Source organism: Acomys minous (assembly GCF_964271855.1).
Source record: "Acomys minous genome assembly, chromosome: 9".
Classification (NCBI taxonomy): domain Eukaryota; kingdom Metazoa; phylum Chordata; class Mammalia; order Rodentia; family Muridae; genus Acomys; species Acomys minous.
The window spans coordinates 60,142,559-60,158,443 of NC_140490.1; the positions used below are offsets into that span (position 1 = coordinate 60,142,559).

Genomic DNA, 15,885 nt, shown 5'->3' on the forward strand with positions numbered 1-15,885 from the left:
TCAGATGGTCTCTGTGTAGAACTGTGTGCCAAAATTTGTATAAGCCAGACAGGTGGGGTGAGCAGGCACTCAGCCCAGTGAGAAGAGCTCGCTTTTCCTATATCTGCTTTTCTCTGTCCTGTGGTATGACACATAGACCCCTTTAGATGCACACTGTCCACTTTCTCCGAGGGCTTGTAATCATGAGGTCATTCCCAGGAATATACTTGACTATAGCTGCATGAATAGACACCAAGTGACTTTCTACTTAGTAACAAGCATTACAAGTAAAACCTTGAAAGTTTCTTCAGGCGTGTTTGTTGGTTGCTAGAAATACAACAAAAGCACTCAGCAGGAAGGGAAGCAATTGCAGGGGGCAAGGTCTGTGTGGAAGAGTCATATTGGAATTCTAAGGGCTAGCAAAGCAAGAAGGACTTTCCATGAGCTATGTGCAGTTTTGCAGTAGACATAATCTATGACATCAATACCCTAAGTGACAGAAACCATCTCACTACATGTGACAAAGGCCTTCATGATACAAGTTATGAAGAATCTAGGAATATGAGGATCACATCTCAACACAATAATGGCAATGCACAACAGGACTAAAGACAGCAGCACCCTAAGTGGAGAAAAACAAAGGACTTGTACTAGCATAAGGAACCAAACAAGGATGGCCACTCTCCCCATTGCTGTTCAATGTTGTGCTCTAAGTCTTGGCTAGATCATAAGACAAGTGGATTAGATAAAGGATATTCAAATAGGAAAAGAAAAAGCTTACGCCTCCTTATTTGAAAATGACATGATTCTATGTTTAAAGATCTTAAGGATGCCAAAAGTACAGATAATAAACACTTTCATCAAAGTAGCAGGATACAAAAAGCTAACACATAAAAGTTGCCTTCTATATGCAAATATGCCAAGAAGGAAATAAGGGACACAATGGCATTTACAATAGCCTTAAACCAAGGTTTTAACCCCCCCCCCCCACGAAGAAAAACCTTATTCAGCAAAGGATACATTAATTTAAGTGAAGAACAGCCTACAGAATAGAAAATAAATCTTTACCAGTTTCTGTCAGAGTCTTAGTGTCTAGAATATATGAAGAACTAAAACAATAACAACAACAAGAGCAATCCCATAAACATTAAGAAAACAACTCAACTAAAATCTGGGAGATAAGACTAAACAGTTCTCAAAAGAATATAAGGAAACTTGTGGAAAATGGAGGGGAAAGATTAAAGGACCTGGAGGTGACAGGAACTTCACAAGAAGAACAACAGAGTCAACTAACCAGGGCCCAGAGTTGCCTGCTGAGACTGAAGCACTAACCAAGGACCTTGTAGGACTGGACCTAGGCCCCTTACAAACATGGAGCTGATGGACAGTTCATAAATCAACTCTCTCTGGCATGGACTCTCTTGCCACCTTTTCCATTACTTCCCCCCTTGGCAGGACTGTATCACCAGGCTACAGGGGAAAGCCACATGCTCAGTCCAGTTCTGATAGTACCTGATTAACTGGAGTGGATGGGAAGGGACATCCCATTTTCTGAGGAATAACAGAGGTGGGGAGAGGAAAAAAGGAAGGGAGGGTGGGACTGTGAAGTGAGTAGGGATGTAAAGTGAATAAATAAATAAAGAATAAAAATAATAAATGCAAAAGACAGGAAATATTTTTAATTGTCTGTATATTTTAAAATGTTGCTATCAAGAAAGTGCAAATGCTTTGAGATTTCCCTCTACTGGTCAGAATGGCTAAGAACAACAACAACAAAAAAATCCAAAACCAAACTTCAAAAGAAATGCTGATACAGATGTGGAAAAGGAGAACACTTATTCACTGTGGATGGGTTTGCAAACTAGTACAAAAGTATGAAAATAAGTTTGCTGTTCCTCAAAGAGCTATGAATAAATCTACCATATGATCTAACTATACCACTCTGGGACATATACCCCAAAACTAAATCTTACTAGAGAGATACTTTGTCTTCTAAATTCACTGTTACTTTATTCACAATAGCCAGGAAATGGAAATAGCCTAGATGTCCATCGACCAATGAATGGATAGTAAAGAAAAATGGGTTGTATTTACACAATGGAATATTATTCATCTGTTAATAATAATGAAATTAAGAAATGATCAGGCAAAATGATGGAGAAGAAAAAATCATCATTTGGAATCAAAGATCCTAAATCCAGAAAAACAAACATTATATGTTTTCTCTTATATGTGAATGCTAAATTTGAAATTTTGTGCCTGGATCTTTCTTCTTGTTGTTTTGTATTGTTTTTGTTTGTTTTGGTCTTTGAGACAGGGTTTCTCTGTGTAGGTCTGGCTGTCCTGGAACTCACTCTGTAGAGCAGGCTGGCCTTGACTTCACAGAGATCTGCCTGCCTCTGCCTCCTAAGTGCTGGGATTAAAGGCGTGCACCCCCGCCACCTGGGGAATCTTTGGAAATCTTTTAAGTGCTCATGGATATCAGGAAAGTGGTTATGGACCGAGATGGTGTGAAGAGGAAATGGGAAATAAGAGCACAGGGAGGGTTGGGTGTCTTGGGGAATGGGAGGGCAGGACAGAGCAGGGAGTGCGGGGAGGAAGGCTAACACCACAGAGTTCCACCTCTAGCTGAGGGGCTTTTCAAGATAGAGTAAGAGCTGTTAGGCAGTGACTTCAAGATCTTCTTCCTTGGCAGGGTTAGGTAACTATTTCTCCCTACTTAATGCCTGCCTTCCTTGCTTCGTAGCTGCATCAGATTCTAAGATAATTGCCCTGAGCAGTGCTTCTCAACCTTCCTAGTGCTGCAATGCTTTAACACACTTGCTCACACTGTAGTGAACCCCAAGCACAAAAATATTTTCGTTGCTACTTCAGAACTGTAAGTTTGCTACAGTTTTAGAATTGTAATGTAAACATGTCTATTTATTTCCTGATGGTCTTCGGAGACCCCATGTGAGAGATCACTCAACACCCCCCTCCCCAATGGCAGGAAACCCCAGGTTGAGAAATGCTGGCCAAATGTACTGGGACATGAACTGGATAATAAGCCAAGGCTTTCAAGCAGAAGATACGGGTGTAGAGACTCAATGAATGGCACAGCTGTGGCTAGAATGTCAGAGATGTTCTCTACATACGGAGAGACAAAATGTTATAGGTTCAAAGCTAAATTATATTTGGAGTTTGGTCCTTTTAAACAGCCAATCTATTTATAACCTTCCTCTGTACATAACTTACTCGTGACCTAAAATGAAACTATTTATTTAGATAAACTTCAACGAGATCTGTAGCAACCCTTTTAAAAAGTTTACTCTGCCTTCCCCACAGTGTCCTCCAAAAGCAGAACTTGAAATCTTATTGGCATTTCCACCACTGATACCTGTTCCATCATCAACTCTTCTATTTATGTCCATCCCCGTTTCCTAATCACCTCATGATTTTCAAGCTCTCCATGGACTTTGTAACATACGCTAGAGTTACTCCTTTGAGAACTGCTTTGACTGCTATCTATAGGTAAGCACCGTTTTAGTCTGCATGTGATGCAGGTGTCCTAGAACGCTGCCCAGCCACAGTGCTTGCACTGGTGTGGGCAACAGCCTCTTGATGCACTAGTGTAGACACCAGAGTCTTCCCTAGAGATCAGTTGGCCCTAGAGACTGCTCACTGGAGATCATGAGTCCCTCCCCATCTATGACTGTCCAATTCTAGCTCAGAAGAAGCTGGACTCCAGTCCACACCCATCATCCCTTCAGTCTCCTCAACCCTTCCTTTCCCGTAAAATCATTTATTTATTTCTTTAACATAAACTCAAATAGTCTAGCAATGTAACATTATACTCCAGGACAGACTGCTACAATGCCTCCACCTCTCTAGCTAAAACCTCCCAGGTCTAGGAGGTCTCACTGAAAAAGTGAATGTTAGTGGCCACATATTTTGTTCCCCACCTCCCTTCCCTGTCTCTTGCTGGGGAATCAGAGTCTGTCAGCAGGCTCCTGCTCTGAACCCCCTCCCTCAGCTTTAAGAGAGCCTGTGTCCTCTGGCAGGCTCAGTAGTTCAGAGCACTGAAAGCTCTTTTGGAGGATCCAGGGGGATCCAGTGACTCCTTTGACCTCTACAGGCAGTAGGCAGTATGTGGTGCACAATCATATGTACATGTGGTGCACAGGCATACACTCATGTGGTGCACATGCACCCATAGGAGTGGATACACAGGCATAGACACAGGCAAAACATACATACACATATAATTAAGTTAAAAAAGAAGAGCTCATGACTCTGGTACGTGGGCCTAGTTCCTATCTTCTAAGCCTCTTTCCTGGGCCATTATGTCTCAATGTTTCTTGTTGTTTTTCAGTCGATTCTTTTGCCTCATAGAACTCCAAAACCATGATGCCCTTGATGTACTTACAGCAGCCCTGGCACCTGGAGTAGCATACATTGTTCATGTCAATCAACAGTACAAAATGCAGGTAAAAACCTAACATGCTTTAAGAGGGTGTGGTAACACTGCCTACAGAAAAAAAGGTCCTGACTCATTCAGAAAAGTTCTAGACTGTTCTGTTCTAATCTGATAGTCTTGCACAAAGGCTGGGCTCTATTTATTGAGCCTCACAGCAAATGTTGTAATGAAAAATATTGCGGAAATTTTGTCCTCATTGATTTTTTCCACAGGGGCCTCACAAGGGGATTTGGTTTTGCCCTGTGACTCTGAACAGCACAGAAAGCCACAATCAGAAATTATCAACAGAGCTCTATCTGTGGGTTGTTTTCAACTTTTTTTTAAAAAAAGGGAAGTTCTTGTTTTCAGTACCTTGATGCTTCCAGTAAATGACTGAGATCTGCCACCACATCAAAGACACATACATTATTTTGAGTTGAGAACAAATGAGTCACAGAGGAAAATTAGGAAACATTGTGCAATTGAGGTCATGCATTCATCTGAGCTTGCAGGAGTTAGTTAGTTACTTTGGAAATCCAAAGTATAGTAAGATTGGTTACAAAGTTTATCTTAGTAGTCAGTTAATTCTGAACAGGTTGAACCAACAGTGTAATCAGAATAAATATATATAGTTATAAATGATTACATAGTTTATTATTGACCTGGTTGCAGGTTGGGTGGAAGTTTGATTTATAAAGGCAAGTTTCAAACAGCACTGCTGAGAAACTACATTTCTTTGAGAGGATACAAAGGTTGGCAGCTCTGGGAGAGCACAAGGGGTTGGCTCTCTTGGTCATTGTCCAGTGGGATTTATTCATGCACATGAGTTTTCTTTGCCTCCTTAATCATTTAGTGGATTTGTGTCCTTTAGATTACAGGCCATGGAGCTCCAGATGGCACGATTTCATGAACATCATCTGTTACCATCAGCTTCAACCAGTCAGGCCCCCAGCATTCCTTCTTAGCTCAGAAGCAGTTCCACAACAAAGAAGATCTCCATCTGATGTCAGTGACTTGAACTTGATCTGTCAAGGGAAAATTGTAGAGACAAAAAAGGCCCAAAGTCCCCCACCCTTCAGCAGGAGAACCTGAGTGCCTCAAGCCTGTTTCAGCAACTTGTGATGCCTTATGCATCCTGATGAGTCCTGCGGTGCCTGTAAATGTATTACCTGCCTATCCTAATATGACTTCATACAAAAGGCCCATAACCTAAGACCAAGTAATGTGCCCCACTGTTGTAAAAGGATCCCCTACATCTCAGGAGGGAGATTCTGTCTGAGAATTTTCTTCCTGTTCTGTTGTTTCTCCTGTAATACACATTCTTTATTAAACCACACATCAGTTGTAATCTGGTAAATTTTTTTTATTAAAGATTTTTACATACACATTTATATTATTACACATATGTATAATAAACTACTTGCAGCAAGAAGAACCACAAAACAAACAGGAATTATATATGATATAGGCAAAGTGTTTTGACTCTTTGTATTTGGCAGCCTTGAAGAAAAACATCTTTCCTATCTTGGTGAGTCTCAAAATCTAAACGAAAATCAGTATCTAACATATGTGTTCATTTTCAACTTAAAGCATCTATCTAGATCTAAAAACATCTTAACCCCTAATCAAGCAATCTCAATTGTAATCTGTACCAGCATTTTATTTGCTCTCAGGCAATTTCTTCATTCCTACATAGGTCAGTAACCAGTGCCTGGGGAATGGTGCTGCCCTTGGTGGGCTGGGTCAGCCCTCAGCAGTTAACTTAATTAAGACAACCTGACAGACACATCCACAGTCTAACCCTAGGTTTTCGAACCACTTGGTCTTGACCTTCTGCCCACCTGCTTCAGATGAGGTGCTGCTGCCATACTTGGGAACTGCTGCCTGGAGCCTGGGCTCTCTGTGCTGTTATGTACTTTCCTGAGGAAACAGAAAATGAATGGATAATGCTACATCCTACTAGGGCTGTGGAAGATATAAAGAACTTATTGGGCTAAGAACTACCAGACTGCTTGTCTTGGGGTATGACAATTGTCTCTTGACTTAATTCTGAGCCTACATTTCTCCTCACCCTTCTCAAACTGCACCAGGGTCCAGGTGGTTTAACTAAAGATCCTCTTCTCTCACACAGCCATATAGACTCAGTCCCTTACCCCCCTTATCCCTGCTCCTGTCCTTACTGGCTTGTCTTCTTTGCTCTCAGCTCTCCTAAGTCTCTAAACCCCAAGATGTTCACATGGCCACAGCCCTGCAGTGCCCCAGGCTGGAGCCCAGGCTTGTGTAGCCACAGCCCCATTTCCTCCCAGTGATGGATGCTGTGACCCTGTCTGCTCTGGGCCAACTGGTGTGTGAGAGCTTCTGCCCAAGGCTCAGCTATGAGGTCTGGGTATAAAGGCTCTGGAGTTGCAGACGCTTCTCTGTCTGAGGCCTTCTGTGCCGTGCTGGGCTCTGTGCTCATTCCCTGGAAGGAAGGGACACCCCCAGAGTGGGCAGCTGCTGAGGGTCTGAACTCTTTCCAAAGTGGTGCACCTCTGGGCTAAGTGGGTAAAGTGCTTGCTAGTCTAGCCTACTTGACTGATTAAATAAATGGAATGAGCTAATTGTCAATGGAACTATAATAAAACTAAATAATACATAAATATATAAATATATAAATATATAAATTCAGGTTCATAGGAGGGGTAGGAGAAGGGAGGTCAGGCACTGAGGTCAAGGGAAAGGAAGGAGAGAGGGCAGTGGGAGAAGGGCAAGGGCAAGGACAAGAGAGGTCAAAAGGAGACAGTGACACCCAAAATGTCTGGTTTATATAGGGAGTCTCTGGGAGAGGGGAAGCCCCGCCCCTAGGTAGAGGGCAGGGCAAGCCAGCCACGCCCTGCAGCAGGACCTAACACTACTGACCTGAGTTTGTTCTTTAAAACCCATGTAAAGGTGGAGCCAAATTTGCTTCCACAAAATTAGCTTCCAACCTCCACAGGTGGGCTGCCACACAGCCTCACACATAAACACCCCCCTCTCTTTCCCTCCCTTCCTTTGTCTGTTTCGGCCTCCCTCCCTCCTTCTATCCCTCCCCCCCCCTCTCTCTCACACACACAATAATAATAATAAAAAGACAAATCATGTTTACTTTAAATTCATTAATCTATGTTTTTCATCTTGCTTGTTTTCACAGCCACTCACCTACTGGGTCAAATCAGTCATCTGGGTCATATTAGGCTCCTCCTTCGTTACCAATCTAGGGCACAGGCCCCATCTGTCTATCTGTTTTTGTGTTTTATTCATTTTACTTATTTATTTTGATAGAGGGTTTCACTATGTAGCTTTGGCTGGCCTGGAACACCATGTTTAGACCAGGCTGTCTAGTACCTTTAACATGGTGGCTACCGTGCAGTGGCAAATTTATCTATCTATCTATCTATTATTTATTTATTTATAATTTCAATTTTATTAATTTATTCAGATTACAACTCAATTGTTATCCTACCACTTGTATCCTCCCATTCCTCCCTCCCTCCTTCCCTCCCGCTTTCACTCTATTCCCCTCCCCTAGGTCTATGACCAAGGGAGACCTCCTCCCCCACTCTATGGTCATAGGCTGTCAAGTCTCATCTTGGGAGCCTGCTTATTATTTCTTTGAGTGCCACCAGACCTTGTCATCAAGTGGAAGTGGTCAAATATGGAGCACGAGAGTTCATGTGAGAGTCAGTCCCTGCTCTCCACGTAACTGTGGAGAATGTCCTGTCCATTGGCTAGATCTGCAAGATGCTATAATAACGCAGGGTAGCTGAGCATAGCAGAGACAGTGCAAATAGAGATATGCCTGGGGTAGGGGGTTGTGGAGTGTGGCTGGCAAGATAATGGGACCAGCTGTGAATGCAGCTGGATTGCAGACAGCAAGTAAGGCTGGAGGAATGAATGTGGCCAGCAGGGCCAGGGAGCCACAAGGGGCCCATCAGGATCTGCCATTTGGGCCTCCCTCTGAATCAAAGTAGACCATCTGAGACAATAAGCACATATTCCTGGGAACTTAAAGTCCAGTCAGAGGAAATGTGTGCACTTAAACCCAGAAAAGTCCATGGTCAATAGGAGTGCTTAGCCAAAAATAGGAGGGGTAGAGGTTGAGAGCCACAGGTTGCTTACCCAGAATACAGCAGGCAGTGTGGGGGTAGCCAGGGGGAGGTAGGGGGGCAGGTTACTTCAGCCAGAGGCAGTCCACTGGTCTACACCTCAGCTTAGAATCTTGAGAATCTGTCTGGAAGGCTTGCTCACAGCTGGCTTTAGGCAAGCACGGGAAATGAGAGAGCAGGCAGACTAATGGTCCTTTGAGTTTCATACCCAAGTTCAGCACCAATGTTATATTTATAAAAAAAGGTAGATACAAGGTCATAAGGTACAAGGCAGCAGATATTATGTTGTAGAGGAGTTTATTAAATGAGCATGAGGGGAGAAGGAAAAGGAGGGAAGGGGTATCCGAGAGAGAGAGAGAGAGAGAGAGAGAGAGAGAGAGAGAGAGAGAGAGAGAGAGAGAGAGAGAAGGGGGGGGAAGGAAGGGGTAGAGAGGGTCGAGAGAGTATAGAGAGAGGAAAAGTAGAGAGAGGGGTATCTATGGGGGCTTTCAGAGGCACACCCAAGCTGTATCTCTTCAGGATACACCTAACAGCATCTGACAACTACTCAAGCTTTTAAACTTTGCCAACAATTAGATTTTCTATGTACAACAATCCAATATCCTGCAAGAAAGAAGACCATTACATTTGGTCAGGGAGGTATCTTCCAGGTCTGTAAGAACACCTCGCTGTAATGCAAGCCCCAAATTGAGCTCCTGACCCCCAGATTTCTTCCAGTGCTAGGATGTCAGGGGATGCAAAGACTTGGTGTTCCTAGATACCACTCACAGGCTGGCTGGAAATCACCTCATAATCCTCAGGTCTTGATCGTCACAGGTTTATTATTTTATTGCCTTACTGATTTTATGTGCGTGTGTGTGCCTTAAGAGATATCTTGTATCTGATCTCTGGTCAAGACTCCTGTGCTCAAACAACTAGGTGTTTGACTTGATACTTGAGGAGCAGTTTCCATGGCATCCACATGTCTCTCTCTTCAGCCATGACCCAGGAACTCATGGCCACGTGGCTGTACACCTGCACCCAATCTAGCACTGGGCAGTCCCCTATTCACTTGCACTGAATCATATTACCCAATGATGTGGCTAGCTCCTTTTGCTGTGGAAAAAGAAAAGCAGAGAAGCATGTCAGGGAACCAGGCAGTCAGGAAGCTCATCACTGAGAATAATTTATTAAATGGGTGTTTCTTTTCTTTCTTTTTTCTTAATTTATTATAATTCATTCACATTACATCCCAATTGTTTTCCTCTCTTATCTTCCCATTCCCATCCTCCCTCCCTGTTCCTTCTATTTCTCTCTCCTAGACTTCTGATGGGGTGCCATCCTACCGCAACAGCAGCCTAGTAGGTCTCATTAGGATAGCCTTCATCCCCTTACTCTGTGTGCTCACTAGGCTACCTTGCCAAGGGACAGTGACCAAATTATGAACATCTGAGTGTATGTTAGAGGTTCAGCAGCAGTTCCCCCTCTACCCATGTGGAGAACTGGCTGTCCATTGGTTACATTTGAACTGGTGTCTTAGTTCTCTGCTAGCATTGTCCTTGGCTGGTGCATCAGTTTGTGCAGATCCCCCTGTGTCCAGATCCACAGACTTTGATGGTCTCCCTGTGGAGCTCCTGTTCCCTCTCAGACCTTTCATCCTCCCATTCTTTCCTATAACTCTCAGCACTGCACCCAGAGTCCAGCTGCGAGTCCCAGCATCTGTGCAGAACATCCACTGAGTGGAGTCTCTCAGAGGACATCTATGTTGGGCTAATGCCCTCTCATAAGTGAGAATATACCATTTGTGATTTTCTGGGTCTGGGTTACCTCAGTCAGGATGATCCTTTCTAGTTCCATCCATATGCCTGCAAATTTCAAGATTTCCTTGTTTTTAATAGCTGATTAATATACTATTGTGTAATTGTACCACAGTTTTTTTTTTAAATCCATTCTCCCCTTGGGGGAAATCTAGGTTGTTTCCAGATTCTGGCTATTATGAATCAAGCTGTTATGAGTATAGTTGAGCAAACCTCCATGTTGTATGGTGGAGCATCCTTTGGGTATATACCCAGCAGTGATATAGCTGAGTCTTGAGGTAGCACTATTCCCAGTTTCCTGAGAAAGCACCAGATTGATTTTCAAAGTCGTTGTACAATTTTACACTCCCACAAGAAATGGAAAAGTGTTCCCCTTTCTGTACATCGTTGTCAGAATTCAAAGTGGCTGAGCACAGTCTTGAGTCTGAAATCTGCTGAGGTGATTGAGAATTTTGGGAGAAGAGGCAGTAGTACTGCCGAAGGGAAGAGTGACTGTAAAGGTGTGGTGGCGTTCTTACTGCTACTGTCCTTACTCAGTAGTCATGACTCATGTTCAGAAACGGATGTGTTAGCACGGGTGAGGACAGAGCTTCCAGGGCTCTGAAGCCAAAAGTCTCCTGTCAGAATTCTCATGAAGTGTCATTGTTTATATGAAAAGTGGGACGGCTGGGACTGGCGACATGGCTCAGCATTTAGGAGCACTTACTACTCTTGAGAGGGCCTGAGTCCTGTTCCCAGTGTCCACTTCAGGTGGCTCACTACTGCCTGTAACTCTTCCTCCAGGGCATCTGATATGCTCTTCTGTCCTCCGCGGACACTTGCACACACATGACGTACACTCACACAATGACACACACACTACATATAAGTAAAAAAGTAACCACTGGCCTACACTCTCAAGGACCTCTTTCAAGCCCAGCTAGTGCCCTCCCACTAGCCTGTGGCAGCTGAGGGACTTCACCTTAGTGTGGGCTAAGTCTATAAGCTTCTGAGGCATCTAGGGTGGAGCAGATTCCCTCATTGATCCTGCAGTAGCAGTTTCTGCCCAACAAATGTTGCCTATTGGTGAGATGTCTGCTTAACTTATACATTAGCATAGACTTATGAGGCAAATGTTGTGTGCTTTCCCTAACTGCCAAGCACCTTACAGTCCACAGGCTGCTCTCCACACTGGGGTGGTAGTTCACACCTGTAATTCTAAATAGAAGGCTGACAGGAGGATTGTTATGAGACTGAGATCTGCCTGAGCTATATAGTGACTTCCAGACAGTGAGTGGGAGCCTGTTGAAAAGTGCAACAAAACCCCCAAACAAACAAAGGACAGTCAAACTTAGTTGGAGACTAATAAACAAAATCATTTGGTTATATGACCTCCAAAGTAATGGTTTTGCTAAAAAATGGATAATAAAAAGCAAGGGAAGCAGTAGGACTTACACAAATTTGACTAAGAAGGTTTTGCCGTCTTATGACCAGGTATTCTTTTTTTTAAATATTTTTTTATTAATTTGTTCATATTAAATCTTGATTGTTAGCCCTTCTCCTGTTTCCTCTCATTTTCCCTCCCTCCCACTTCCCCCCTTCTCCCCTCCCCTATGTCTGTAATTGAGGGAGACCTCCTCCCCCTATACATGCTCTAAGAATATCGAGTCTCTTCTTGGTAACTTGCTATCCTTCCTCTGAGTGCCGCCAGGCCTCCCCACACAGGGGACGTATGACCAGATATTCTTAAAAAATCTCCAGATTACCAAAATTATCCCAATTTAAGTTTTAAATAAAAGGATATAATTGGCACTCAGGTCATGAAAGCTGTCTTCCAGGCTTTTGGCACTGTTGTACCTGCAAACTTCCTTACCTTGCCTCTTCTGAGTATCTGTCTCCCAGATGCTAGATTACTGTATAGAGCTGGGAAATGCAAATGTCCTCTGAGTAACTGAATAAGACATGATAATTAAAATATATTACAAAGAAAGCAGCACCACTATTGTGCTTTTGAGAAACCCATTTTTCAGTTTTGGTCCTTCATCCACTAGGTCCTTTATCACACCTTGTAGATTGTCAAAAGAGCCCCTGTGACATTCCATTCCATCAATGGCTGTAGCTGCTGTTATCCCAGCAACGTCTGTGATCACATCTTCCATGACACCTTTCCACCTGTTAGTCAAGTCTCACTTTGCACAAGTGTAATGGCTTTCTGTAGATCTCCTGATAGTTATTTCCTCATTGCCAATTTTGACATTTTCCTTCTGGGCAGTATCCAGCCATTGCTTCTGTGGAGTCTTATCTGACAGTGGCTTGAAGCAGAACTTTGAACATCTAGAAGTTTGGGGTTCAATTATTCAACGGACATCGTTACAGATGAGGCAGAACCTGGTTGTTTTTGACTCTTTCTCCAAGGTACATCTTAAAGCTGCCTGAGCAGCCAAGGTCATAGAATCCACATCATCCAGAATTACAATCTTAAAGGGAGGACATGGCGTCCCATCTGAACGACTTCCTGACACAGTTAACTGAGCAAAGGTCTTCACTTTCTCTAGGACTACTTGCATTCCATGTTCATCAGATGTATTTAACTCAATAACTCTTAATGAGAAGAGTTCAGGCCCAAAGAGTTTTGTAGCTGCTGCCAAAATTGTGGCTGTTTTGCCTGTCCCAGGTGGCTGATGGAACAAGAGGTTAGGAAGACCTGCAGCTCCTTGTAAAGAGTTTTCAGCACTGTAACCACATCTTCCTGGAAAGCAACTTCCTTCACACACTTTGGGTGATAGTTTTCTACCCAAGGAACTGGTTTGACTTTCTTGGTTTCTCCACTGCCTCCCGCAGTAACAGGTATCCCCAGTGACTCGATCATTTGTGGCTTAGTACAGACATATGTGCCTTTTAGAAATGCCTGTATAGTTTCTTACTTCCTGCTGTCCCATGGATCTGTACCTGCTTTGTTTAAAGAATGTTTTGATTGTGACCAAGTTCATTTTGATGGCTCTGTCTCTCTCTCCCTTCTTCCCTCCCTCTGCATGTGCAGCCTGCATGTGAGCACATGTGTGCATGCATGCAAGTGTGTGTGCTCTGGTGTATGTCTGTGTGTGTGTGTGTGTTACAAATGGTTGAAACTTGGATCCTATGTGTGGTAGACAAGCGCTCACCACTGAGCTGCATCCTCTTCCTTGCCTTCTCCACTTCTCCATCCTCTCACTGTGGCCTGGCCCTCGTTCCTCCATCATCCCGGGCCCCACCCTAACATGAAGATGCTTCCAGTACAAATGACTGGAGACTCGTGCTCTGAAAACCCCTGTGGAAAAGTAAGAATCCCAGGAGACTGATGCATCACTGGTGCCTCCTTCTTTTTCTCATCCCCCACAACTAGCACCAGCACCACCCAGGGTCCACAGGGTTCTCTCAGGAAGATAAGTACAAAGAGTTCCTCATTGAATGAGGACAAGAAGAGGGGGAAAGGAGACAACACAGAAGCCCTGTGAAGGATAGCAACAGTAGCCTGTAACCTCTTCATCAGGCTCAATAGACTGGTTTGCAGGCTGTATAAAAGCGGCCAACACAGGGAGCTGGGAGGGGCAGGGAGATGAGTGGCAGAGCGTGAGCTTAGCACACAGAAGCTCTGGGCCTAGTCTCTGGGGTAGAGGGCAGCTTCCCAGCCCCACCCACTCCTGTCCCCCAGGGATTTCCTCAAGACAGGGAAGGAATGGCCTAACATAATTTCTAGTGGTGCCCAATGTGGGCACAGTAGACAACTGTACCCCAGGTCTTAGTCACATTATTACCAGCATTACTTACTCATGGGGGAAGTTCACCAACTGTGTCCTTGTATCACTTCCTGTAAAAACTGACTCCTTTTGACTGTCACAGTGTCTCTCTGTACACGCCCCTAGAATCCCATAAAATATGACAGATGTACTCAAGCAGCCTCATGTTGAGGAATCTTTCTGTGAGGATGCTGAGCCTCTGCATAATTAACCTACAGGGTCCGGAAACATCTCCTTAAGGAAATGTAATAAATCAGACAAACCTTCCTGTTGTAGTGGATGTGGGAGCCAGTTCCTCTGCTGGGATGTGACCACTGAGAATCCTGCATCAGAGTTGCTGTGGTGACCTACAGAATACCTTGGCCCACAGAGGTGGCAATGACATAAACAGACAGCCAGAACTATAGTAATGGTACCAAGTGAGGTTAGGAGCCTCACCTGAGATCTTGGCTGCCTTCAGATGTATGCAACTGTGTCCCTACTACCTGTGCCATATTTGAAAACCTAAAACCATAAGAATCAGTGCACATGCACACAAAAGAGTATTATGCTGCTGGGGAAAAGAATAAGGAAGATCTCTGTTTCATATTGGATGAAGCTCTACCCCTCCTGCATCCCAGAAACTTACAGAACGATTGTTTGATCAGAGAATGTTAGTCTTTTTAGGAAAGGGGAAATTATATATACATAGAGAATTTTTGTGTCTCTAAATTCATCCAATACAAACACAGTGAATTAGGCCAGGCATGGTGGTACACAACTTTCATACCAGCACTCAAGAAGCAGAGGCAGGTGGATAACTGTGAGTTTGAGGCCAGCCTGGTCTACAAAGTGAGTCCAGAACAGACAAGTCTAGACAGAGAAACCGTGTCTCAAAATAGCACACCAAACCAAACAAGAACAAAAAGCAAAACAAAACAAACAAATCTCCCCTTTGTAAATTTTACAAAGGACATGCTGGAAAGATAAACTGGAATAAAAAACAGGAGTGGAGGGGCTGGAGAGCTGTCTCTGGGTCTAAGAGCAGGAACTGCACGTCCAGAGGCTCAATGTGCAGTTCTTAGCTCACAGCTTCTATAACTCCAGCTCCCGGGGACCCCACGATGTCTTCTTCCCTCCCAAGGCACTGTGTTCATGTACACAGACTCACACTAGATACAGCATATGCACACAGTTCACTAAAAACCTTAAAACAAGCAAAACCCACAAAACTGGAGAGGACCAAACGAAGCATGGGATGAGGAGGGAGCTCCAGATGCTCTGAGCATTCCTTTCTTTCACTACTTCACATGTAAAAGTTCACAGCTGGGATGGCCTCCTGGTTTTCTACTGACTTATACTAGGTAGAGGGGTCAGGGGTGCTGGTTAACTGTTTATAAATCAGGAGAGCCTCCACAGGAACCATCGCAAGTAAATGTCAGCAGGGCATTGTTGGGAGCCCTAGGTGAAGGCTAAGGGTGAAGGAAACAGCAAAGAATCTGCTTTTTCTCAAGATGACCTGTCTTTAAAGAACCTGTTTTAAAACTGACCAACATTCCTCCCACCAGGTCATCTTGCATCCTAGAAGGAAGGCAAGATAGCAGACAGGGTTTTCAATCTCATTTATATAAGAGTCTGACTTTTCCAGTCTGGAGTAGTGGAGACTTGGGACACAGGAACTGGCCACCTATCTTTCTTTTTTTGTTGCCTGCTGAACAAGCTCTCTACCTCAAGCCCTGGTAGTTAAAAATTATTTTTTCCTCCTCCACTTTCAATGTCTGTTCTGCTCTGTTGCTTTTTGTCCAGTAATTGATGGC

General features: G+C 43.9%; 1 pseudogene across 1 annotated transcript; it reads right to left on the reverse strand.

Annotated features, from left to right (window-relative positions):
• Nucleotides 1–11,988: 11,988 nt before the first annotated feature.
• LOC311605711 (replication factor C subunit 4-like) lies at nt 11,989–14,151 on the reverse strand (annotated as a pseudogene). The gene is made up of 2 exons: nt 14,121–14,151; nt 11,989–13,265 (listed from the first exon to the last, which is right to left on the reverse strand). The product of its transcript is annotated as a replication factor C subunit 4-like (transcript).
• Nucleotides 14,152–15,885: the final 1,734 nt, after the last annotated feature.